A 23,898-nucleotide genomic window follows, 5' to 3' on the forward strand; every position below is an offset into this window, starting at 1 on the left:
GGGAGGGGGCGGTGATTTTTTTTGGGCACCATTCGTATGAAGGAAGGAAGAAGGCGACAGCACAGAGGCGCACGCTGACAAGCAAGTTTATTCCTGAGAGGGCAGGTAAAAAAGTATAATCGGAGGAGGGGGGGGGGGGGGAAGCGGCGACAGTAGGAGTTGAAATAACTGCGTATAGGCACATATGAAAGAACATGCATCATCTCAAGCGATACTGATGCTCATTATTTATTTATTTATTTATTTATTTATTTATTTATTTATTTATTTATTTATTTATTTATTTATTTATTCATATACCCTAAAGGCCCATTCGGTCATTAATATTAGAAGGTGTCTCACACATTTATTTGCCTTTGTACATCGGGAATAAGAAAGGCCTCATGAATGTCACGTGCTCTTCTGTCGCTTTATTTGGCCGCAACTTTGCAGTCGTCAAAACTATAGGGGGGCGTACTTGCACGTGGAACAGTGACTCGTCACGCAACTGACAGGCCTGCACATCAAATTGGCGTGCTCTCTTGCAAGCGCTTCGTCCTGTCACCTCTTCCTTCCTTCTTGCTACGAGTTGCGCACTAAAGAAAGAAAGAATAAAAAAATCTGCTCGGATAGATAACACCTGTACATTACAGCATGCGAGTTCTGTCTATTTCCGCATGTCTGCCATGTGCCAGCTGGAGATGATAGCGAGGGGCTCCAATGCTAGTGCACCCACCTCGCGACGCTGTAGGCGACGCTACGACTATTCCTTCTTTTCTAATTTTTTTTGTCAGTACTGCCTATCTTTATAGCCTTCCTTTCATTTTCTTTTTTGAAGAGAATGCGGGACTCCCTTTTGAACGTAATATGGCAGTGAGGTCTGTCAGCAGGCGCCACACACTCGGCGTTATCTTACTATGAATGAATGAATGAATGAATGAATGAAAATGTTGTTGCTTCTAAATGGCTGCCACGATTTTACCAGCATGCCCTAGGTATTATAGTCCAGGGCTCCACCAGTGAACGTTTCCCGACACCTCCAGTTGCAGTCCACCACGCAAAGTATAATAGGTCGTGCCTGCTCTGGGCGAGAGCTAGTCGAGAGAATGACAGAGAAATTCGCGGCTAATAGTAGCAGCGCACTGAAAACAAAGACGAAGGCGCATAGACAAAATGGTGCGTTGCTACTATTAACCGTGATGAGCCAATGCCAACTTGCCCAGTTTTCCACGCTCTTCAGGGAGAGACGTCTTTGGGCGGACCGCAGACCAGAAGCGACACACGAGGGTTCCTTGTCGTCGGTGGTGGTACAACAAAAGGCGTATCAGGTTGGGGCCAACGTGGATGAAATATCAAGTCTCCTTTTTTTTTTTTTGTGGTCCTTTGTCTTGTCAGGATTAAAAACGCTCCTATCGAAAAAAAAAATAATGTTACCCCCATATCCAGTGATCCCATATGAACATATGGGGCTCCCATATAAAGAAACCACTATGTACCCGAGTATCAAATGGGGCAAGTCCCAGATGATTACGTGGACGTGTGTGTACCCATATATCGTAGGGAGGTACGGGATGGTATTGGTTTTTACATGCGTCCCCATATGTTCATATGTGATTATGGGCCTATTGGGCTTATTCTTTTTTTTTTCTTTTTCGGTAGGGGCTCCTTGTCATTCCTGGAAGGCGACAGTTCTCTTCTCGACCAGCATAGTGCGTAACTCTCGAACTTCCACAGTGCGACACAGATGGCGTGGCAGTCGCGACCTTAAAATTCTGCTCGGCGTTGAAGAAGCCTCGCCGAAGACTTTAGCGCCACCGCCAGCGGGTCTCCACGTCAGCGTTTGTCCAGAGTCGCCCGCCGAGCTCTGAAGGCACGGTATTACGTGGACGTTCTCTACGAGACTTCGCGCGGCCCTTTCAAGGCGACGGGGATCATTTGGCAGTCCTCACGCTCCACCACGCTCCCTCACCCTCTCTTAGCGTGCGGCCGTCTTCCTCGTGCTGGCGTTCCCCGATGTCCAACAATGGAAACGGAAAAGATGAACGCATATAAACAAGGACCTCGAGGAAGAGAGAGACGGGGAGATAGCCCCCTTCGCTCTCTTCTTTCCGCCCTCCTTTAGCAGCGAAGAGAGGGTACGAAACAACGAAAAAGAGCGGGTGGACCATTCTTTAATACCCCTCCCGGAGGAAGAGAGGGTTGCCAGATCTCCCCGCGGAGGAAAATAAGAGAGAGGCCCAAAGCGAGGTGCGTATGCGCCAAGCGCGTACGAGTAGTTCGGGCGAGGGCCGGAAGATGCTCTATGCTCGCCGATGGAGACGACGGACGATGTCGTCGTTCGTCCATTGGGGCGGCGGGTTCCCCTCCCCCCTTTTGCGCCGGACACAACAGTCGCAGACAACAGCCGTCCACTACATACCCCCGCCACCACGCACCGGCCGTCCTCTCCTCCCTTTTTTATACCGCTGGCGACGTCCTGCCTGTCTTCCTTTTTCACTCCTTTGTTTCTCTCGTCTTTATCGCAACTTATTATTATTACTTTCTTTTTAATTCTCTCTCTCTAGTCGCTCTCTCTCCCCCTCCCTCCGTCAAATTTCGCCCGTGTCCGTTCCGTTCGTGCGACGTCGTGCGGACGGTGAGAAAGGAGGGGGAGAGGGAGGGTTGGAAACTGCCCTACCTCCCCTAATGGTTGTCCCGTACCTCTCTCTTTCCCTCTTTCTCGCTACGCCAGAGCGGGCGCAGCAGCCCGGTCGGGCCGACTCCTTCGCCCTCGAAATGCGCGTCCCCCTTTCACGTAATGTTACGTTGGCCCGCTCGCGCTCTCCGCGGCCGTTCCGTCCGAGTGAGCCGCGGCGGTAGAACGAACGCGGGCGAGCGCTGCGCCTAGACCTTGACGAGTCGCGCACGCACGCACAGCCTCCGCGTTCTCTTCGTCGCCTCTCTTTATTGCCTGTACGTATTTGCTTTCTTTTTTCGGGGTTCTCTCTCCGTGCACACTGGACGGACGGACGCCCGCCCGCTGGACACACCGCGCGCGCGCGCGTGTGCCCGTTCTGTGGCGCCGTGTGGCCAGGGGCGGCTGGCCGGTTGTGCGTTGCCACCGTAGGTTTTTTTCTTTTTGCGTCGCTTTCTGTTCCACCACCGCTGTTCGTTGCGAGCGCGCGGACGTCCAGGTCGGCCTCCGTGATAGTGCGCGACGACGCGCGGCCCGAGTTCTGACGGGCGTCGACGGTGATCCGGCGACCACGACGAAGACAGCGACTTCGTCGTCGTCGGTGCGAAGGTAGTTGCGACCGCTTCCCTTTCCACCTGAGCCTTCCATCTTTCTCTCTATCTTTCTTTTCTTTCTCTTTGTTCGGTTTTGACTGGCCGTTCTTGCCGATCGCCACCGATCCGTCCGTCCGTCAGGTCTACCGGTCTCGTCTGTCCCACTTTGGGCCGCGTGGCTTCGACCTGGAACGGTCCCGCCGGATTAGAGTCGCAGGCGTTGACGAGTCTTACGATCCTTGGCGCGGATTATCGTACGACGTGCACGTATCGCACGAACGTTGCGGGTTCGCCACTTCCGCCGAAGCGTATGCAAGACGTGCCCGATGTTTGTTTCCGTGCTGGTGTGTGTTTGTGTGTGTCTGCGAGATGTGCAGTGACTTGTCTGTCCGTTCGACGTGTCGTCTGCTTCAGCGGGACCTGACCTTATCTCATTCGCCTTCTGTCTGTCGTTGCAGAAGATCACACCTCACCGCGTCGTCTGGCGCAAGCTGGGTGCGCGTCGTCTGCTTGTGGTGACCTTCTGGAGATGTACGTGACCTGATGCTCTGAGCTGGCCGTGGTGTTCCCACTTCTGCTCGACTGCCGACGTGTCTGCGCTAGCGACGACAATGCCGTCAAGGGCGAACTTGGAAGGTGAGCCCACACGCCCTCTGTCTGTTTACCTGCAAACACGTGACTAAAAGCGAGAGCCGGATAGAATCCTGTCGGGTCAGGATATAACATGATGAACGAAGAAGACAAAACACCCACCACAAAAAATGTGTAGGGCGTATAGTTCGAGCTGTGGTTGTGCTGTTAATTCGCTCTATGCGTTGCTGATAGCCAGCCACGTTCTTCGCAACTGTTACAGCAACACACAACCATCAAGTATCAACTCTACTTCGGGGAATCTCACTGTGGACCTCTGATACGTGCTGCGATGTAATGCTATGTACCGTGCAATACAGACATATGGGATACTAACATTCACACTATGACGATGCACTTCGATGACCCATGGTCTTCCGTTATGCCAACGAGAGATTGGACCAAATTTTTGTCAGCGCAAGCGACAGGAACGTCTGTGTCTGTACGCCGCGGAACTGTACGTGTTCATTTTGAAATGAACTTCGTCATCTACGCCCGTATGTGTAATGTGACCAACAGAACACGCGTTGCTGGCTTTTCATTCATTGCCCGATGTCCTCGGACTGAAGAACAAACTGATCACCAAGCCTTGTGCGGCAGCGATAACCAAGCCCAGTGTACGGATGCAATCTAGGTGTGAGCCGTTTACGCCGCTGGGCCGAACTTCCGAATGTAAAAGCGATCAGACACTTCAAATGAATGCAGTATGAATAATAGACGTGGTGACCCATGTTGGGATGACTGAAACGGCGCGATATATGCGGTTGGGCAGCGCGCTACGTGGTGGATGTCCTTGAAGAAGCTCCGCGTGGCACGGCTCCAGAGTGCAGTGCTGGCTTTTGTGAACAATGGGAAATCTGTTATGCAAAACACAGGGCGTGGAAGTGCAGTTCGTGTCGACGTATATGCAAGGGAAAAAAGAAAATGGGGTAAACAATAAAAGAAACACGAACTAACAATCGGCAGGACGAGCGAATGAAAGCTATAGGGTGTAGGCCATCAAAATGCATGCATACAGACGACACCAAGAGGTACTCTGAACGTGACAGTCCGCTCCGTAAAGCACAGCAAATGATTACGCCCGCGCGCTTGTGGTTCTAAGCTGGGCTATTCGGCAACATGGACAAACACTTCGAAGTGTTGAGAAAATATCGCTCGCTGACCCGAAATCTCGTGTCCTTTCTCCTCCTTGCACGTTAAAGAGCTCCAGGTGTACGTGGTCAAATATAATCGGGAGCCGCCTCATAATCAGATCGCTGCTTTGGCAAGTAAAAGCCCACAATTTCATTAATTTTGTCTCCTACTGATTTCGTCCGCGTGCCCATCCGTGATTCATTGACGATACGAACGTGATTTTTGTACATGTCTCTTTAGGTTTTCAGCGTCTGGCCACGTAAGCTTCAGCAATTGCTTTTGTTGCAACACGTTTGTACATCGATACTGGCAAAGTATGCGACATCCCTCGATCCACTCGGGCACCACCTTGTGATTTTGTGCGCACCTTGTTATTGCATCTTTTGTCTCCCGGTTTAAATTTGATACGCCGAATAAACGAAAGGTGAACGTTTGCACACTCTGTATTAGGGGTAGTAGAGTGAGAGAGAACAATATGCTCAAATTGAAAGCTCGAGACATTTTTTTTTAGTTGTCTGCGTACACTCAACAGATACTCTGTAGTACATTCTAGCACCTTGTACATTTGAAACTTGAAAGAAAGCTAAGACCCGTCCAACGAGCTTAAATCCCGTGCAGGCCGTGCAATATAGTGTAGTGCACTCTATAGCATAAGATTGAAACTTGAATGAACGTGCAATGATACTTATGCAGCGAGCGATTGAACAGAAAGAAAAGAAAGAAGGAAAATAGTTATTGCATCTTCAAGAGATAAGAAAACGGTAGCGTGATTTGGGACGGCAGAAGGAAGTAACCACTATTCCGTGTAGTTCATATGAAAGGATTTAATTGTAAGCGATTTAATTGTTAAGGATAACCAAACGTGCGTGCCAAATGGAATGGAACCGCAGTACTATTATAGGGGTGTACGGTGCAGACGACTGAGTAGATGGAGCGATAAGATTAGATTTGCAGGGGCTACACAAGGTGGAGTCGGTCGGCTGACTCGGGACGGGGCTAACCACACGAGGGATCGCCGTAGAAATGGGCTGTTACCGATGATGACGATGACGATATGCTCCCATTGGCGTACGGATACGTCATTGGTGCGCGCTATGCAGGCATACATGGATGGTTCTGTGGGTTCCGGCCGAGTCTGCTCGTGTGTGGTACTGTCTACGCGCGTGTTACTGTTACGGCAGGCAACGCACAACCGACGCATACCCATTTCGTGACCGATTAAGCGGCGCCAAGACGGAAGGAACTGGTTCTCGAGAAATTTCTCCCTGGCTGCGGCCACCAGGAAACCGAGGCACGCGTGGACGCAAGAGGGGCTCCCGTGATTCGTGTGCTCAGTGAAGGCAGCGGCAGCAGCAGCAGCCCTACTTTGTATTCTTTTCTGCAGCTCGGGCTGCAAGGCTAGCGTGAGGAGGAGGAGGGAAGGGACAATGCAGGAAACGTCGCCGCCGCCGCCGCCTCGGGCGACCATTGTCTCCTCCCGCGGCTTCTCGCTCCTCTCGCCAGCACGAGCCTCTGCCCTCTCCCTCCCTCCCTCCCCCTCTCTCTCTATCTCTCAACTTTCCTTCTGTTTCCCTAGATTATGCCGTCTGCCAACTACCTCCGGGTTTGCTGGCGCGGATAACTACCTCGGGCTGCCTCCTTCCCTCCCTCGTTAGCCCTTCAAGGGGGAGCTTTACGTCTCGGCCGAGTTGGTATATGTTCGCCGATAGACACGTTTGTGCCGCAAAGTGGAATCACGTGAGAAAGGAGCAAGACACGTTGACGACGACGCGTGGGTGGCACTTCGGATTGATGTATTCTGGGTGTGCAGACACTGCCAATGAATAGCGGAATAAGCTCGTGCACAGGTTTAATCGCAATACTGGAGATAACCTGCAGTGGTAGAACTATGCACATATCTCGTATCCGATTGATATTACAGAAGCGATGAGTCACTCGTGAAGCTAGAGTTTTTTTTTTTTTTCGTCATTCCTTATCTAGAAAGCGTCCATTAACTCTTCTGCCGATAATTCTGATCTCACCGATACATGATTCGTGCATGCGTGCCTCGATCTGCAGTGTGCGTGCAAAATACGCCACGCCGTTTCCTCTTGTAAGATTTGGGTCGTGTTTTGTCTGTGTCCTCTTCGGGTCATTATATGTATTTCCTTAGCCTTTCGCGAGGATCCGTCTGAGCACTGTTTAAGTTTTAGTCTACGCAGTAACCTTTTTTTTTTTTTCTTTGTCGGATGGCGTGCTACAACTACAGCTGCAATGAGAAAAGCCGCGGTTGAAAACAGTGTTCTATAGCTCTAACCACCTGTTGAGCACCGAAATATCCGCCAGGAGAGTTTGCTAAAGTTTATTTCACGCAGTTATTGTGTCCTCTGTCACAGACGTCGTCGTGTTTATTTGCCACAAGAAAGAGAGAAATCCTTTTGCCTCTATCAGCGATTTCATCTTTTAAGGATGTCTCAGCCATGCGACAAACCCAAGCGCGCTTTGTACACCCACAAGGACGTTAAAATGTTGAAGAAAGCAAGCACTCGGTTTGAGTCGACTTGAAACCTCGTTATAGCGAAACCGGATATAACGAAGTGATCGAAATCTCTCCCTTGAAATCCCCACGGAGATTCACAGTGCAGTGCATAATGTGTACAACTGAGTAATTCTGGCTCCCGCTTCAACTTTGTTTCACCGAGGTCTTACTGCAGTTGAGAGGCGTTGCCTATCACACTAGCGTGATGTTCGCTCCGGTTAGGGTCACTGTAATGCCTCTGCGACTAATTGTCCCGCCACAGGCGTATAGCATGGTAGTCGGGGTGCATGGCCTGCAGTGCATAACGCCGTCCCCTTCCTCAAAACCCGCTCCCCTCATCAACTCCCCCTCCCCCTGCCGGGGTGGGGGGGGGGGGTCACCAGCAGCGTACACAACGGACACGCCACTCTGCATGCTCGTGGGAAACTGGTCCGTTTCCTGTTCGAGTCCCGGGCGCGTTTGTTTTCTCTCACACCGTTCCGCGCACTGCTGCACACGCGCATTCTTTCGCTGTGCTCCAGCGCTGCACTGTCGTGCACCGGTGCACGCGAATTGCTTCAGAAACGGCATTCCCTGCAGATTACGAGCTGGGGCGGTTGGGGGGGGGGGGAGGGTATGAGGGGTAAGAGAAAGTGTGTGTGTCGGGGGCGGGGGGGGGGCACGGTTGGTGGCAATCCGTCGCGCTGACTCTGTGCCTGTATGGAGCTCACTTGCAGAGCAGCACGAGATCGGAAGGATCGATTCCCCCGCAGATGCACCCGCATTCCGATGGGGACGGTATTGGCAAAATATGCCTGCGTAAATATAAGGTGCATACACGTTCTGACCCCCCCCCCTCCCCCATCCCCAGTTGACCAGGGACAATGCGTCTTCGATGTGTTCGGTACTCTGTAATAACAAAGTGCAAAACACCTACGTTCCAAGCCTTGTGCGCGGCTTGCGAGAACAAATATATGCTGCAACAGCGGGCCAATTAACGCGTGAGCCATTAGGCAGAAAATTAAGACGTGTCCGTACCTTCATATATGTTCAACCTCTAAATATCCGAAAGGCTCGACGCAATCATGGTCATGCACTACAACCGATAATTGCTAAAACCAATGCATTTAAACATAGCTTTCTTTATTTTTTTTCCACAGACAATTTCCGACTGGAACGCTCTTCCTAAATTCATTTTTGGAGCGACTGAAAAAAAGAAACGAGAACAATAGTAACAACGTCACTTCTTTTGGCATCTTCAGGGATGAACATTCTGAGTCCGACTTGTCATCTTGATTCCACTGCTCGCTTTTTATATGATATAGTAGCATCTGATTCAAGGTAATCGAACAGAAAGTCTAGTGCTTGACGTTACATCGACGGAGAGGACCAGAGACGTAATATGAGCCTAAGTGTCAAAGGGCGTTGACAGAGTACGTGTGGCCATATTCGTCTTGCATTTGTACAGTCGACAAAGGGCTTAGTCAGGGCAATACCACCCAGAAAGGCCGTAAAGGCGATGATCAATGATCATGGGTAGGCGCAGGGGAGACAAATGTGACTGTGCGGATGTAAATATTCTAGAACTAGCCGTTGCCCCGAATCTATGAGAAAAGGAAATGTAAAGCTTCCAACGAGAAGTAATGGGACCTAACATGGCAACCGTTACTCTGTATGAGATTCTCGGGAAGCTCTGCGTGGTTTTAGGTGCCCTAGCTGTCTTCAGGAACTGAAACATATGACGTGGATATGGCGCGTTTCTGTCGTTATGGTCGTACGTTGACCGTGGTTTCTTTCTGTACGTGTTTGAGACGTGGTCAACGATGTCCTCCAACCCAGTTGCCGCATAATGCGAACTCTGCGCACGAGTATACCTGCACCATGAATTCACCGTTCCGAGTTTATTTGGTGCTTCGCCACTACGCACGCTCTACTATGCGGTGAAGTAGACTTACGGGGGCAATGTTGTAGGACGGCGGTTATACGTAGGAACAGACCAGTAGAGGGACGGTGGCAAACCGTACGCGCACTTCAGGCTGCTTATCGTTCGTGCAGCCATGTGTATTTGGTGACGTCACTACACCGCATCTTTCGCTTTCTGATCTTTCAGTATGGCGGAGGTGATCTGCTGAATCAAAACGAGGAAACTGAGAAGCATTCAAACAAAGACAGAGACAACAACAGCAACAAAAATGCAATGACTTCCAAAAGTTCGAGCGGTGCTTTCGTCTTATCGATCTTACAAAAACATTCGCCGGTGATATTGACATTTTTAGTCTTCATGAGATCTCTGCTAAAGCTTTCTTACGTTTGTTGTATTCTTTGCGGCATAATTTCGTCTTAATTCCATTTTGCTCGCTATACCGTTTAATAGCGGGATATAGCCGTTTAGGAGAAAGTGTATATAGCCTTTTAACAGGCATTTCATTCTACAAATATTTTTAGACTTCTTCTTTTTTTTAAATTGCACTTGCTGGTAAGAGTACCTTTGCAACGTCCAATTTCGTTACCGTCTTTTGTATAGCTTTCTTTACGCTTAACTTGTACGATGACGCAGCAAATTATCCGCTTAATTTCATTCCTGGATTTCTCACTTCCCCTGCATTCTCGGTTTCGTGTTCGTATCGATTTGCCCTCGACATTTCGTACCTGGATTAGGTGCCGACTTTCCCAAACAGCCTAATAAGCTGGTACGAGCACGTGACGAGATTGCAGGAATGCGAAGTACAGCGGTGACGCATTTAACAGACGTCGCGCGCGCACAATAAGAAAATCGAGAGAGAGGAGACACGAGCTACACACATTACACATGCAATTCACGCACGTGCAGTCCCCGGCGCCACATCTCTCTCTCTCTCTCTCTCTCTCTCTCTCTCTCTCTCTCAAACACACACACACACACTCGTTTCTCCCATCTCTCTCCCATATTTCCTTTCTCTCTTTTCCTTATCTCTCTCTCTCACTCTCTCTCACACACACACTCTCTCTCTCATTCCTCCCTTCTCTTTCTTTTCTCTCTTTCTCTCTCTCAAATTTCGGTCGTGCCAAGTTCATTGACACCGCAGTGCGCTTGTTATCTAGCCAGCGGCAACTGTGCCACGGTCTCCGCCCCGACAAGACGACCGCGGCGCGCGCTTCTGGTTAATTCAGCGTCACGTGATCAAACATGGCCCCCGTGCACGCGCGCTACGCGCCGTGATGCCACGTATGTATGCATCCATCTTCCAACACGCGTACAGCTCGCACTGGCAACGCAGGGATCAACCCTTTACCTCATCTCTTTGTCGGCGCACGCGCATGTATGTGCGTGCGTATAGATATACGTATGTATAATCTTCACACGCAGGTTGCGCTGGGGGTGTACTGCAGAAATGAACACTTTCTCTCATCACCTCTCTTCTTCTCTTAAAAGCCCCTGTCGACACGCGGACGCGCTTGAGACAGACATACACGCAAAAGCGAGAGTCGTTCTCTCTCTCTCTCTCTCTCTCTCTCTCTCTCTCTCTCTCTCTCTCTCTCTCGCGCGCGCGCGCGGCTCTGAACTGGAGAGAGTGAGTTGCGAGTCAGCGGACCGTGTTATGTATACCGTCCGTACATAACATGCAGTCGCGGCCCAGCAGCAGCTTTGCACCAGTCTGTTTCCGATGAGTGAAGAAATAAAAATAAAAAATAAAGAAAGAAAAAAAACGCTGCGAGAGGTAAAGGGACGGAAAGTTCACGTCGGCGGGGTTTAACGGCCCCGAGGCGGCGCGTCGGTTCGGGGGCATGTACTGCTCACCCTCGAAGACGCCGCACGGTGTTCCTCCCGGAGTTCCGGATCGATTTCTCGGAATGCGGCGACGGCGGCGGTGCCTCCTTTGAAGTGTGCCGAAGATCCCGTTTCGCGTGTGCACGTATGCTGCGGTAATGGAAATTTTGGTGGTGAACGTCAGCACACCTGTTCACACTTCGGCGACCGTGGCTCGAACCCGTGCGCTGGATGCCCCCTTGTACAAGCGGCCCTGGGCACTTATATAAGTTTACCTAGGAGCAGTGGCGTTGCAACGGGGGGGAGGAGGGAGGCGTGGGCCCCAGGTGCACGGGGCCAGGAGCAGGGGGGGGGGGGGGGAGGTGTCATATACGTCTGAAGACACTCGAAAATTGTTGATATCCTCGCCTTCCTCGACTACACCCTGAGGGGGGGGGGGGGTCGCAGAAGAGCTATCGGCCCCGGGTGCCAGACGACCTAGCTACGCCACTGCCTAGGAGTACCTAGAGTTACTCCGCATGACTCGCCGTATGGAATAATTCAAGGAGTACCGTGACCGCTCCGCCACCTAGAGGCAGCTCGCGGAAGCGTGGGAACGAAGCGTGCGCGTCGGTGTTGTCGTTTGAGTGTTCTTTCTCACTCTTTCTGTGTGCCTCTACATGTGACGAGCGGCAACACTTGTTCAGTTCCGCCAGCCCTTGCAAAACTTCCGCGATATTCAATAGCATCTCGAGAGAACGTCTATTCAAATCGGCAAAAAAGTAATTGGAAAGATAACGTCATCTCTACGGCGGCTTTTGTAAGACGAAAAAAAAAAAAAAACCCCGCTGGCTCTTCTAATCAGTTGCCTTTGACTCTATATTGTATGCACCAAGCTTCGTTATTCCGTCTTCTGTATGGTCCAACGCGTCGCCGTCAGGAGGGAATCAAGTGACCCTCTTTCACTGCGGCATGCGGGGAACCGCAGTAGCACCTTCTGAAGTTGAATTATTACTTAAAAGGCCTTGACTGCAGCGTCATGCTTGAGGCGCCGCCATCTTTTAACACGTGACCGGGCCTCCATCGCTTCTCGCTTCTATTCTCGATAGCGCCCGGTACATTCTGTCGCTTCGCCGCTTTCTCGGTCAGTTTTTAGGTGTCCGCGGTGACAGTGCTTATTTAGCAGAGAATACGGTACGAGCAAGCACTCACGCTACATTGTATATTTGCTTTAAATCTTGATGCCCGCCGGCACAAGATTTCTAAAACTGTCATTTGCTGAAGTTAAATTTCTTTCTTCACTCTTGCTTTTTTTCTTACTCGCGCTATATCGTATGACCAAATAACGCGGTGTATTACGCACGTATTAAGGCTTCAAAACTTTAGTCGTATAGGTTAAACCACAACAGGACAAGCAACGTGCATGTCAAACAGATAATCTCTTTACCTCTCATCCTCACCGGAACTACAACGTTCCTCAAGAAAGTCTCACATACCTACGTTCTGAATTATTATTCAAGTTACAGAAAAATAAAAGGAGGACGATTGAGTTTATTATCCTCGCAGATAGCACTGTATACTAATGCCCGAGGCAACAAGGGAGTGATTACTCGTTTCCGTGAAATTTCCATCGAGATTTCCTCCATCTTCTCCTTCCGCAATGTTTTTCCAAGTTTGCGTGAGCTGAAACTCGGATGCCCCAATCGCAGAGCCGTGGGAAGCGGAAACACATACTCATCGCAGGTCCCCACACCTGCCCACGTATACACTGTAGGGTGCGCCACGGAACGACCGGAAGTGACGTCACTGGCTCTCGCGAGCGACCCGGGAGGAGTGGACTGCGGCGCTGCAGCTCGCGCCGCCAGCACGTGGAGGCGCTCATGATAATGAGATCCCTTTGCACGCATGCGTAATCGGACGGAGACGCGTCCCTCTTCATAATTGGATGGGAATGCGACGCCCGTCGCCGCTCGGCGACTTTACCTGGGTGTGTCACGTGACATACTCTCGGTGCTGCGTCTCCATGCCCGTTGGAGAGCCCCGGAGTCACATCCGTGCGTTGACCCGCAGTAGCGTATTAATTGGCACCGTATGCAGCCGAGGCGCCGGTGTGAGGGTGCGGAAACGGTGTTTAAAGAAAGAAAAGGAAGTATGTATATACAAAAGGAACTTAGCATATGATATTGCGGGTCCTGCTAGTTAAATACACGCTGTGGTTGCCGACTAATTGGAACGTTCTTTTCACGCACGCGTTGCGAGCAAGTCGTCAGCACTGCGGCTGCTCGGCTGGAGAGGGGTGCTACGGTTTCCGGTCTCCCCGACCGACTTCCGGTTGGGAAGGTTGTGGGGGAGGGGAGGAGGGAGTAGGCGCAGACGTGTACGTAGTTGCACGATAGCAGTTGACCTTAAGGAAGGCACGGAAGGGTTGAAACGATCGGAGCGTGCTTTAAAAACTGAGCTCATTTGCGAGTGTAAAGAGGAAGTGAGATTCCGAGCGGCGCCGTTTCTGCCGTTGCTTCGTTTGCCCACCTGTCACCGTCACGGTCCGCTTGTGCTTTGCTGGTTGTATATATTACATCGTATATGTATCCTACTTTGTTTTGGTTAATGCTATTCCGGACGGATTAAGGAATCGCTTGTGACAGACAGCGTAGTTCCGACTTTATATAGACAAAAAATAAATAGAAAAGATAAACCGATACAATCTGCGCGGCCTGTCTCAATGCTCAATTTACTAATTAGCAAACTGTCTCTAATTGGCGTTTTAATTTGTCAGGTAAGTGCGTATGTGTTGCATTTATGGAATCCAGCTAGCGTTCTCTATACTTCATGTCTTCCGCGAAAGCCTTCCACACGCTCTATAGAGGGAAACACGTGAGGAGAACACCGACGCATCTTTTCGGTGTGTTTTAAAGACGTGTACATCGTCGCAAGTGGTGCCGATCTCAGCATTAACAAATTAATGAACCGCCCATTACTACAGGTGTGTTCCTGTTATGGCCAGCATCGAAGACAGTCTACGTAGACAACCAAGGAGACAGCCGAGACAGCTTCGGGGCCATGTAGTGGAACGCGTTTCTAGCCGTTTGGAAGACGCCCGGAAGACGCTTCCGCGACGCGACGCCACCTCGCGGTGCCAAAAAAAACAAGAAGGTTGAGAAAAGCACACATTATTTCTGTATTTTAAGTATTTGCGCCTGCAGACCTATAAAAAGCACGATGTAGCTTACATTAAGGACGTAGGATATATAGCGCGTCTGCGTTTTCTTGTGCGTAGACAACCTTCCTGCCGGCTTTCCAAGCGTCCTGCTCCTGCGCCATCTTGTTTGGGCAGGAAAGCAACCTGCAGTGTTTTTGACTTGGACGCTGTCTTCGCGAAGCTGTCTACTCTGACGTCTTCGTGAGAATTGGAACGAGACTTAAGATGGCCGCTGTCCGCTTAGCCGTGTGCATAGCCGTCTACGGCGAGTGTTGGAACGCAGCCTATATATCTTGAGCAGTGCGCATGCACGTGATCGTCATGTAGACACTCATCACCGCGCAGGGTCGTTGTGGCAAGGCATCTCGAATAGAGAGAGTGTCTACTGCGGCGTATAACCGTTGCCTCACGACACGTACCCAACACGACCTCGTTGACCTACGTTGCTGCTTGTTACGTTTTCCCGGTTTTTACGCGACACACACACACACACACACATATATATATATATATATATATATATATATATATATATATATATATATATATCCGTCGTGCTTAGTTCTCGTGTAATGTGATGTGTATTAGCTTCCCGTTTATTGCGTTCCTCTTCCCGGCTATTACGTCCGAAAAGAGCGACGGCGCGCCACCGACGTGTATATATATATATATATATATATATATATATATATATATAACGTATATAACGTATATAACGTTGATCACGATGTGCGTGAATCAGATGCCGTGCCAAGGCCGCGAAACCTTACGAAGTAAGCATTACTATACTTGCCAAGTGAGCACCTTAGTTCTCAACTCTCTCTCTCTCCTTATATGTGTGTGTTTCTGCGAAAGATCAGCCGAGGGACTCAAAACCGTCGTGGTGGGCTACACAAGCAAAGTACAACCCGGCCGTGGAGACCAGTGAACCAATGTACGCATATTCGAGAAACCCACAATGTATTGCGGACGCGGCAACGAAGTCGCGGCAAGACTGCGCGATAAAAGCAGCTCTCCTGTGAGCCGTACGTCCTCACCGCGTATTACAAAAGCCGCGCCCGTACATTTCACCGCTCGACTGATTCACGAACCGAGCAATATATATGTGGAGCCTCTCGCGCGGAAGCATGTCAGAACTCAAGGACAAAAAACAAAAACAAAAGGAGGAGAAGCAGAAGGAAAGGACACCCTGCTCGGGAGACGATTGACTGCGCGCATACTTCAACGCATGCGCTCTTTGTTCGAGCGCATCTTTGTGGTCGAAATGCCCGGCGTCGTGCGTTCGAGTCCAGCGCGGCACTATACGCGCGACTGCTTCTCTTTTGTCGCCTGCTATCTCGCCGCGCGTCTGTGCGCGGCCGCGACGCGTTACCGCTTTTCAGGACGGGTTTCTTCCCCCCCCGCCACCCACCCCACCTCCGCTTATCCGCTGTCGTTATGCGAGCCATCGCGCAGTCGTCTTTGGGCTGCCAGCCTTTCGCTACAACTCTTTCCCGACCAGTGCTGTTAGTCAAGTGAATGATCGAATAGCTTGGCTGGTATATACAGGTCCCGACAGTTAGTAGCTCGTTTGCGCATCCCCTTTTATGCTGGTCACGTTTAGTTGTTTAATTGGTCAGGCAGTTACACGTCGCTCACTCTGTTCCGAACGCCTCTTCTCCAGTGAAGATGAAATATACGAGAAAGAAGTGTAGTATATTTCTTTAGACGATTTCGTTCTTGAGAAAAAATATCTAAAGGGGAGGGGTTACCTTTACAGAACACTAAACAAAAGATCATTTGGAGCTGCATTAATAAATCACCCCTGTACACTGGCGAAAAAAAAAAAAAAACCGCTCTTACCGTTAAGCCAGAAAAGACGCAAAAGCAATAAGCAGGCGGCGACGCTATTTAGAAGCTTTCGCGCCGGCTCGCGCCATGAACTCATGAATTTCAAGGGTCACTGTAATGGTCGAGCTTATAGGTAATCTTTTTATAGGTAAAGATCGACTATATTTAGTTCTAAAAGAGACATAGTTTAGGAAGTTTCAAGAACATTTAGTGAGTGACAGTGGCCCAAACAAACAATCTGACCGACCGACGGACCCACCAACCAACCAACAAACACATCAAGCAACCAGTCAACAAGTACATCAACAAACACAAAAACGATATATGTCAAAACGAACAACACAACGATCTATCTCATGTCCCGAGCAGCAATCACAACGCCAGCGACGTTGGACCAACGCTGTCCAACACGCTGCAGCATTGGATCTATATTGTCCTCCTTTGTTCCATGCATTAGGTGTTTGCTACTTTCTGTGCTGCTGTAAGCACGGCGTTACGTCAATGATACACAAAAGCAAGATTCGTATTCTGTGACTGTATTCGGAAGTTTTGTGCTTAATCAGGAAATAAATGACTAAAGAAGAGATGACAGATAACAATTTAAGTGGGGAACAAGAGAACGGACATTTGGCCCTAAGTAGCTGTCGTGTTATTCAAAACAAGAAACCATCCTAAGAAAGGCGAGGATGAAGAACAAGTACGCGAACAAGGTGATATACTACCAACAGTGGATCTACAGCTATGAACTTCCGTCATGCCGGACTTTCATCACAGTCATAAGTGCGGCGTTGATAGAGAAAGAAAGGAGGAAGGAAGACGGGGAGGTTAATCAGCCTTTGTCCAGTTTACTACCTTACACGTGGGGTGGGGGATGCGGGCGTGAAAGAAAGAGAGAAAGACATCTGTCTTGATCGCACTTTCACATACACTGAGCCAGGTGCAGCATATCAAAGTCGTCACTCCTGGCTTTTCCTCTGTCTGTGTCCGTTTTAGACTGGTTGCTTAATTTTATAACGTGACAGCTACACTTAGCGTTTCATGTGCGAACACTTGTCTTTTATATTGATTTCACTGTTTTTCTGTCATTTTTACTTGGTTACTTTCGAGTTATGCACTGGTCCTCGTATGGGGCTTTGTTCATATGTGTCATTGATATAACGTCACGCTTAAAACACTACAGAAAGCACTGATGGCTCAATGATGGGCAACATTGGGACAACAAAGCTGCAATGTTGGTCCGTCATTGGCCCTAAATTAAGCAACGTCCGTCCAACACTGGCTGCGTTTGCAAGTGTCACTTGGGACACAACATTGATAAATATAGTTCTGCTTCTATTAAGATGCATTTATTTCGCATTTATTCCTCTTTGGAAAGAAGGACAAATTTTGAGTAAGCTTACGCTTCGCTTTGAAGAGTGGAAGGCGATAATATTCAAAGATCCCTGACTGCTTCCCGGCAGCTGCGGCATACATAACCGTAATGTTTACCGGGAAACGCTGGCAGCGACCGCTATGCACGGAGGCGAGCTTTCTTGTAGAAACGCGGCCTCTTGCGGGGGCCGATACCGGAGGAACTGCAAAGCCAGGCCAAAAAGAGTTGCATCATTTTCAGGTTTCTGTCATCGTTTCGCACTTTTAATATTTAAATCTGAGAAGATTTAACGTAAAAGGCATGCGCTGTCGGTGTTTTGCTTCGTGACATTTATTTGTGGGCTGTCAGTCTCAAAATTCCGTGGAATAACTTTGTCAAGAATGTAAGACAAGGTGTGAGCAACTTTAGTGATAGAATGATGCGGCAGTATAGCTCGCATATACCGCATGTCATATACCAAGGCATGGCACATACATATACGTAAGTATATATACTGAAATTTTCGCTCACGGACAGCTCCGCCGACACCGAATTTTCTGTGAACACGGGGCCCTTAACGCTGCCGCGCTAAAAAACGAATACTTAAAGAACAAACGGCTAGCGCAGCTGTGTTCCGCCGGTGTTCCTGGTTCAGCCGGTGTTCCTGGTTCCTGCAAGAACGCGAAGAGAGCGTAAAGCAGTAACCACATGGAAACGCGCCTTTCAGGCGTCTTCTCGTCGTGGGTGTGGCGTCGTCCGCGGAGCCGACACTTCGGTATCACTCTGCGCAGCGTCCACTCTTCGCCACGACCGAAATGCGCGCCATAGGCTGTAGCAGCTTTACTCGACAACCACATCGAACAGTGAGTGGTACCCACATGGAGCGTTCTATCGCGCCGCGTGGAATGGATGACGCAACGCTGTCGGGCGATTCTCCGCCGAGAATACGCGAGAAATACGTGCCACGTGGCTGCATGCAGTGCAGCTGATGGGCTATATATAATGGCTGCTTTATAACCAACTAGTCAGGGTTGTCCTCCTCAGCTGCAAAGAAGCGAACAACTACACACGTCCACTTTCCTACCCTTTTGTGTCCACGCCGCTCGGTGGCACGCGGGATCCCGTGGAGAGAGGGTGTGTACGCCGGGCGCCATGCTACTCTCCCCCTTCCTCGGCGGTCGCGCTGGCGCGCAGGAGACGTCGCCGTGCACGCAACAGACGGGAGGGCAACGGCGACAGTATTCTGCAGCTTGCGCTGTCGCTGCTGTCGAGCGGGGAGGCGCCCGGCGCGACGACACGCTTCTGTGATCGCGCACGCTCTGCTGATAACCTTGAAACAAAATAAGGGAACGGTGTGTGGCGCGGTGACGTCATCACCGAGGTGGCGCCACTCCGGTGAGGGGGTAGGAGGGAGGGTGTGGCGCGGGCCCGTCGTCCGAAAGGGGTCCTGCGACAACCTGACGCTGCAGTGCGAGCTATATGTGTATACGGACAGCGCGCAGCATATCTATGGGCCCTGCAGCTGATGTATGGTTTTTCCTGGGCGCCAGGTTTTCGCAGCCGCCGTCGTCCGCGCGAATTCAGATAGCGAAGATGTGGAGCAGCATCCGTGCTGAAAGCTTATATTCTTGAAATGCAACTGGATGCGGGTCGTGAGAAGCTCACAAAACTAGGCATTTATAATACCAACCTTAATAAAAAAAAAAATAACGGCGCTGTAACGGCTCGTCGCAAGTGACGTATTACTTCCGATATTACAGGACCGCCTGCGGCTGTCCGAGAAATCTCAGGTGACCTGCTGGGACTTACGTCATATCCGCTAATCACCAGTTACACGCGCCGCGTTCTGTTTGGGAGCTATTTGGGTGTTCTTTCCAAACTTAGTCTGGTATTGCTGTGGAACGAAAAAAAAAATAGTCTATAATCAGCGGGAAAATGAAGGCAAAAGTTTCCTTTTTCAATTTCGCGCGAATCCCGCTGCTGTGTGACGTCGCAGATGTCGATGCATTTCCCGCTTGCTTGAGTCGTTTCTGTGCACGGGAATGGTCCCAGAAGTTGTTGCCTAACTGAGTCTGCGCGTTCTTTCGCTTGCAGTGTTGTATCCTTCTCTGTCTATAAAAAACAGTTGCGCAGGCTTCAGCGGAAACTGTCAAAATCCATGACGTCACTGGAAGCTGTTGCTGGAATGTCAATGTGGCGTCGCTGCCAATCCTATGTTTTCACGTTCTTTCTGGCTTGACAAGTTCACGGTAGACGTGACCTTATCAATGTTATACAGAATGTTACTACCTTGTCAGTCCACAGCCCAACTTAGCACTTCTGTTCCAACAACCCAATTTGTGCCCATTTCAGGATAATATACTTTTCTATCTGTATATAGTTATCTTTCTCTCTCGTCAGCTGACATCCTTTGCCTGTAAATTTATAATCTCGTCAACACCACCTTGTTCTCCGTCGTCCTGAACTGCACCTCTCCCCCGTCCCCCTCCTAATATTTATTAATTTCATACTGCATATCATGTTGCAGATCCAAGCAGATTAAATACAGAAATCGATAACATAGGGTCAAAGGTAGCAAGTGCTATAGGAGCGTTCCACTTGGCGCTGAAACAAGACACAGCTAGCTCATTAGACGACAAGAAACACGGTATTGGCCACGCTTCATTATACATATTAGAGCTTTCTTAGCCCCGTAACCAAACTTAAACGTAATTTAGTCGCACCATTCAAAAGAAGACTTGTCGACAATGTCATCTGACATATGCAGGCACGAAGCCATATATGAACCAGAAATTTTTCGCGCCTGACGAAGGAAGTTCTTCGTCTTTCTTTCCTGCCTGGCCCAAGCGCCAGCGCCCCGCAGCACACATCTATAGCGAGCGCTTACGCTGCCACGAAAACGCCTCGGACTAAGGACGTTGTGTCCCCATAGAGGCAGAGTTTATATCGTCATCATCATCCACATCATCCACACGCGGTTTCGAGAACACAAAATCGTGACCACGCAAGGCGGAAATATCCGATGCGAGGAAACAGACAGCCTCCGAGACCTTCACACACTATGCCGCCACACGTTGGTCGGGCTCGGTGTTAACGGCACGTCGAATGAGCATTTTGGGGCATCAAGAACCCGGCTCCGCGTTCCCCACTTGTCGCCCGGGCAGCGGCCTGCAGCAAGCACAGCGCCTGCGCAGCGGGCTCCGGAGGCATCGCACGAAAAAGAGGCGTGGCATCGGGGCTGCCCCCCCACTTGCACTGCCGCGTTCCGTTCGTCGGCGGTGGTTCCTTTCTTTCTTTTTTGTCTCTTTCGACGCGCGCACACTCCTCAGGGCTATTTCGAAAGGCAAGGAAGGGGCTGCGGAGGAGGGGGGCGTGGCCTCAGCGCGCGGTGCTAGGCCCAATCGGCTCCTCCGCCCCGCAGCACCATTTCTTTTCTCTTCTCATCTCATCCCCCCCCCCTTTTTTTTTTTACTGCACTGCGTAAACTGCACGTAGGTCTTTTCTCATCTCAGTCTAGCGCCATCTTGAAAGCAATGCGGACGACCGCAAAGCACGGACTGCGGCAGGCAGGCTCATATGGACGAGGGGGCAGATTTTTGCACCGGTATCGATCTGATGTGGGTGGGTGGGGGGGGGGGGGAGCAATGGCCGTCTGCCGTGCAGTCTCGAGAGTCTCGTAGCTGGCGGTACATGGGTAGGCATGCCGATGGACGGACTGCGAGTGTAGCTGTCACGTGTACAGTTGGTACGTTCGTACCCGTTGCCTGCTCTCGACAGCTGGTCACGTGATAACAGCGCTCGCTTGTTATGGAAAGACTGCCTCGTTCGAACGGGGAAAATGGGGCCGCTGCGACGCTCAGTCGCACCGCGTGGTTCGAAAGTGTATGTCGGGTTCGCGACACACGTATTCTTTTCCCTAGTTTTTCGTTGTCACATTGTCCTTTGCTTTTTACTTGTGTATTTATTTGTTTATATATTGTAAAGACTGGCGTGGACATTACAAATGGCGGAAGGGGGTATGAGAAGTGTGTCCAAAGGCGAGCCACGTAAGCAATTATGCGCAGTTCAAATGGTATCTCCACGATCGTGCCCTATCGAGATGAGCTGTATAAATCTAATAGTGACAAGTAATTTAGTGATTTTAGTTCATTAGCGCAGTAATTATCAAGTCCCACGCATCCTGTGACTTGCGCCACCTCTTACACCAGGGCTCAGTATTAAACAGTGTACTACTCCCCATCTCGAAAAAAGAAAAAACAGATTTTCAAGTAATGCTATTCGTTTGGAACACTAACAACCGCGGTATATAGCCTAGTTGCTATGGCATTGCGCTGCTAAAGCTCGAGGTCGCGTAGCCGCTTTTCGGTGTGGGCGAAATGTACGCTTCTGTTCTCGGATTTAGGTGCACGTTAAAGAAAATCTGGGTGTCCAAAATTATTCCGGAGCCTCCCACTATATATACACGGCGTGCCTCGTATTCAGATGGTTATTACTATTTCTTTTTTGCGCCTATAAGGCCAGAGAATCTAGTTTACATTTAGTTGAAACAGCCGCGTGTGTACAGTTATACCATGAGAAGCCAACAAACAAAGACACCAAGGACAACGTGGTGTCGTCCGAGGTGTCCTTGTACGTTGGCTTCTCGCGATATGAATAAAAATCGGGCCACTCGTTTCCGTTTCTTCCCGTGTTATGTATACGGTGCATATAGTCCCTGCATTTCGACCGCATTCCGCGTTTAGGCCTGTTTTTATAAGCCGTGCAACTATATGCCAGAAGGTCCGATTGCTCTGGATTGCTTAACCTCTCGACGATAAAACGAACTTCGACCCATGTATTATATACTTGACTTTGGGCGAAACCTTCGCGCGAAGCTACTATGTGCGATTAAGCTACGCGTTTGTCATGCACGACTGCTCAAAAGCGTGGGAGCTATATAGGACGGCGGAAACTCCGTGCATGCTCCGGCGGTCGATGTGAATACGGCAACGGTATAATCAAATCGCCACGTCAAGGAGATTCCGAGGCGCTGTCCTATAAGCTTTGGTGCGGGTTGCGCAGGTATACATTAAGGATTTCGCGTGACTGCGCGGTTGCTTAACGTATCGTTTCATGGGGAGCTCCTCCATCACTGCATCCGGAACGTGGTGACATTGAAAGCGAGTATTATTGGTTGAGTGAGTGGTCGGTAGCACTACATATCGTTGACTGACTGTCTAACTTGTAGTAGGCTAGTTGTCTGGCTGATCGAATCGACTGAGTTGGCTGACAGAGTGTGACTAACTGATTGGTTGACGTATAGGTTGATTGAAAGTCTTTGGCTGACTGGTTGGTTGGTTGACTGACTGATTAGTTGATTGTCTGGACGACTGATGGATAGGTTGGTTGACAGTGTGTGATCGCTTGAAAAGTACCTCTGTGGTCATGAACGAGAGACGCCGTGGTGGCGGCCGCAGGTCTCTGGAATAATTTTGACCGTGCACCCTGCAGGGACTTTTCAAACGCGCAGGTAAAGCACTGTGCTCATGTGCACTGTACACGTGACCATTCCATGCGCCCCTTATCGGAACGCGGCTGCCGCACTCGGGGATCGAACCGACGACCTCATTCTCAGAACGACGTGTGTGTGTGTGTGTGTGTGTGTGTGTGTGTGTGTGTGTGTGTGTGTGTGTGTGTGTGTGTGTGTGTGTGTGTGTGTGTGTGTGTGTGTGTGTGTGTGTGTGTGTGTGTGTGTGTGTGTGTCCACTAAGCCGAGGCGTGCATGTACCATTATAATATATTTCGTGGCAAACTTTTGTAGCCACTCTCCGAATTGCAACGCTGCACGTTGCCTCAGGATTCCTGACAAAAATTTATACGCTCGACGTCAGAAAGTTTATTTAATATTTTAATATTAATGCTGAATACTTCCATATATCGCGCGAGCACGTAACCTATCCTTAATATATTTCTAGGCGGGATACAGAGGGCAACTAGAGTATCTCGGAGTGGATTTAAACAACATTACCTTGTTTCTGTCCAGCTACATGGCATTTGCATATTTTTCATGTTTGGCCCGAGCTACCTGAAACACCCTGTATATTGAAAGCACTAGGAAATAAAAAGAAATTATATTGCGCCTTTGTTCCTGCATTTAAAGTGACCCCCTAGCGTTTGGATGCGAACTGCTCAATAGCTGAAACGGTTTATATTTCAGAAATTATCATTCATTCATTCATTCATTCATTCAAACAGTTAACGGTTGTGAAAAGGCCTGCGGCTTATTGTATACTTGTTCCCAACAT

At 49.8% G+C, this 23,898-nt stretch overlaps 1 long non-coding RNA gene across 1 annotated transcript in view; it reads left to right on the forward strand.

The window, feature by feature from the left end:
• The window catches only part of LOC142558186 (uncharacterized), a 55,623-nt gene that overhangs the window by 20,010 nt on the left and 11,715 nt on the right, over positions 1-23,898 (forward strand). Inside the window, exon 2 of the long non-coding RNA XR_012822970.1 lies at positions 3,705-3,882. This is a non-coding gene — a long non-coding RNA (uncharacterized LOC142558186). The remainder of the gene's footprint in view (positions 1-3,704; positions 3,883-23,898) is intronic.

Source organism: Dermacentor variabilis, chromosome 9, assembly GCF_050947875.1.
Source record: "Dermacentor variabilis isolate Ectoservices chromosome 9, ASM5094787v1, whole genome shotgun sequence".
In the NCBI taxonomy this organism is placed as follows: domain Eukaryota; kingdom Metazoa; phylum Arthropoda; class Arachnida; order Ixodida; family Ixodidae; genus Dermacentor; species Dermacentor variabilis.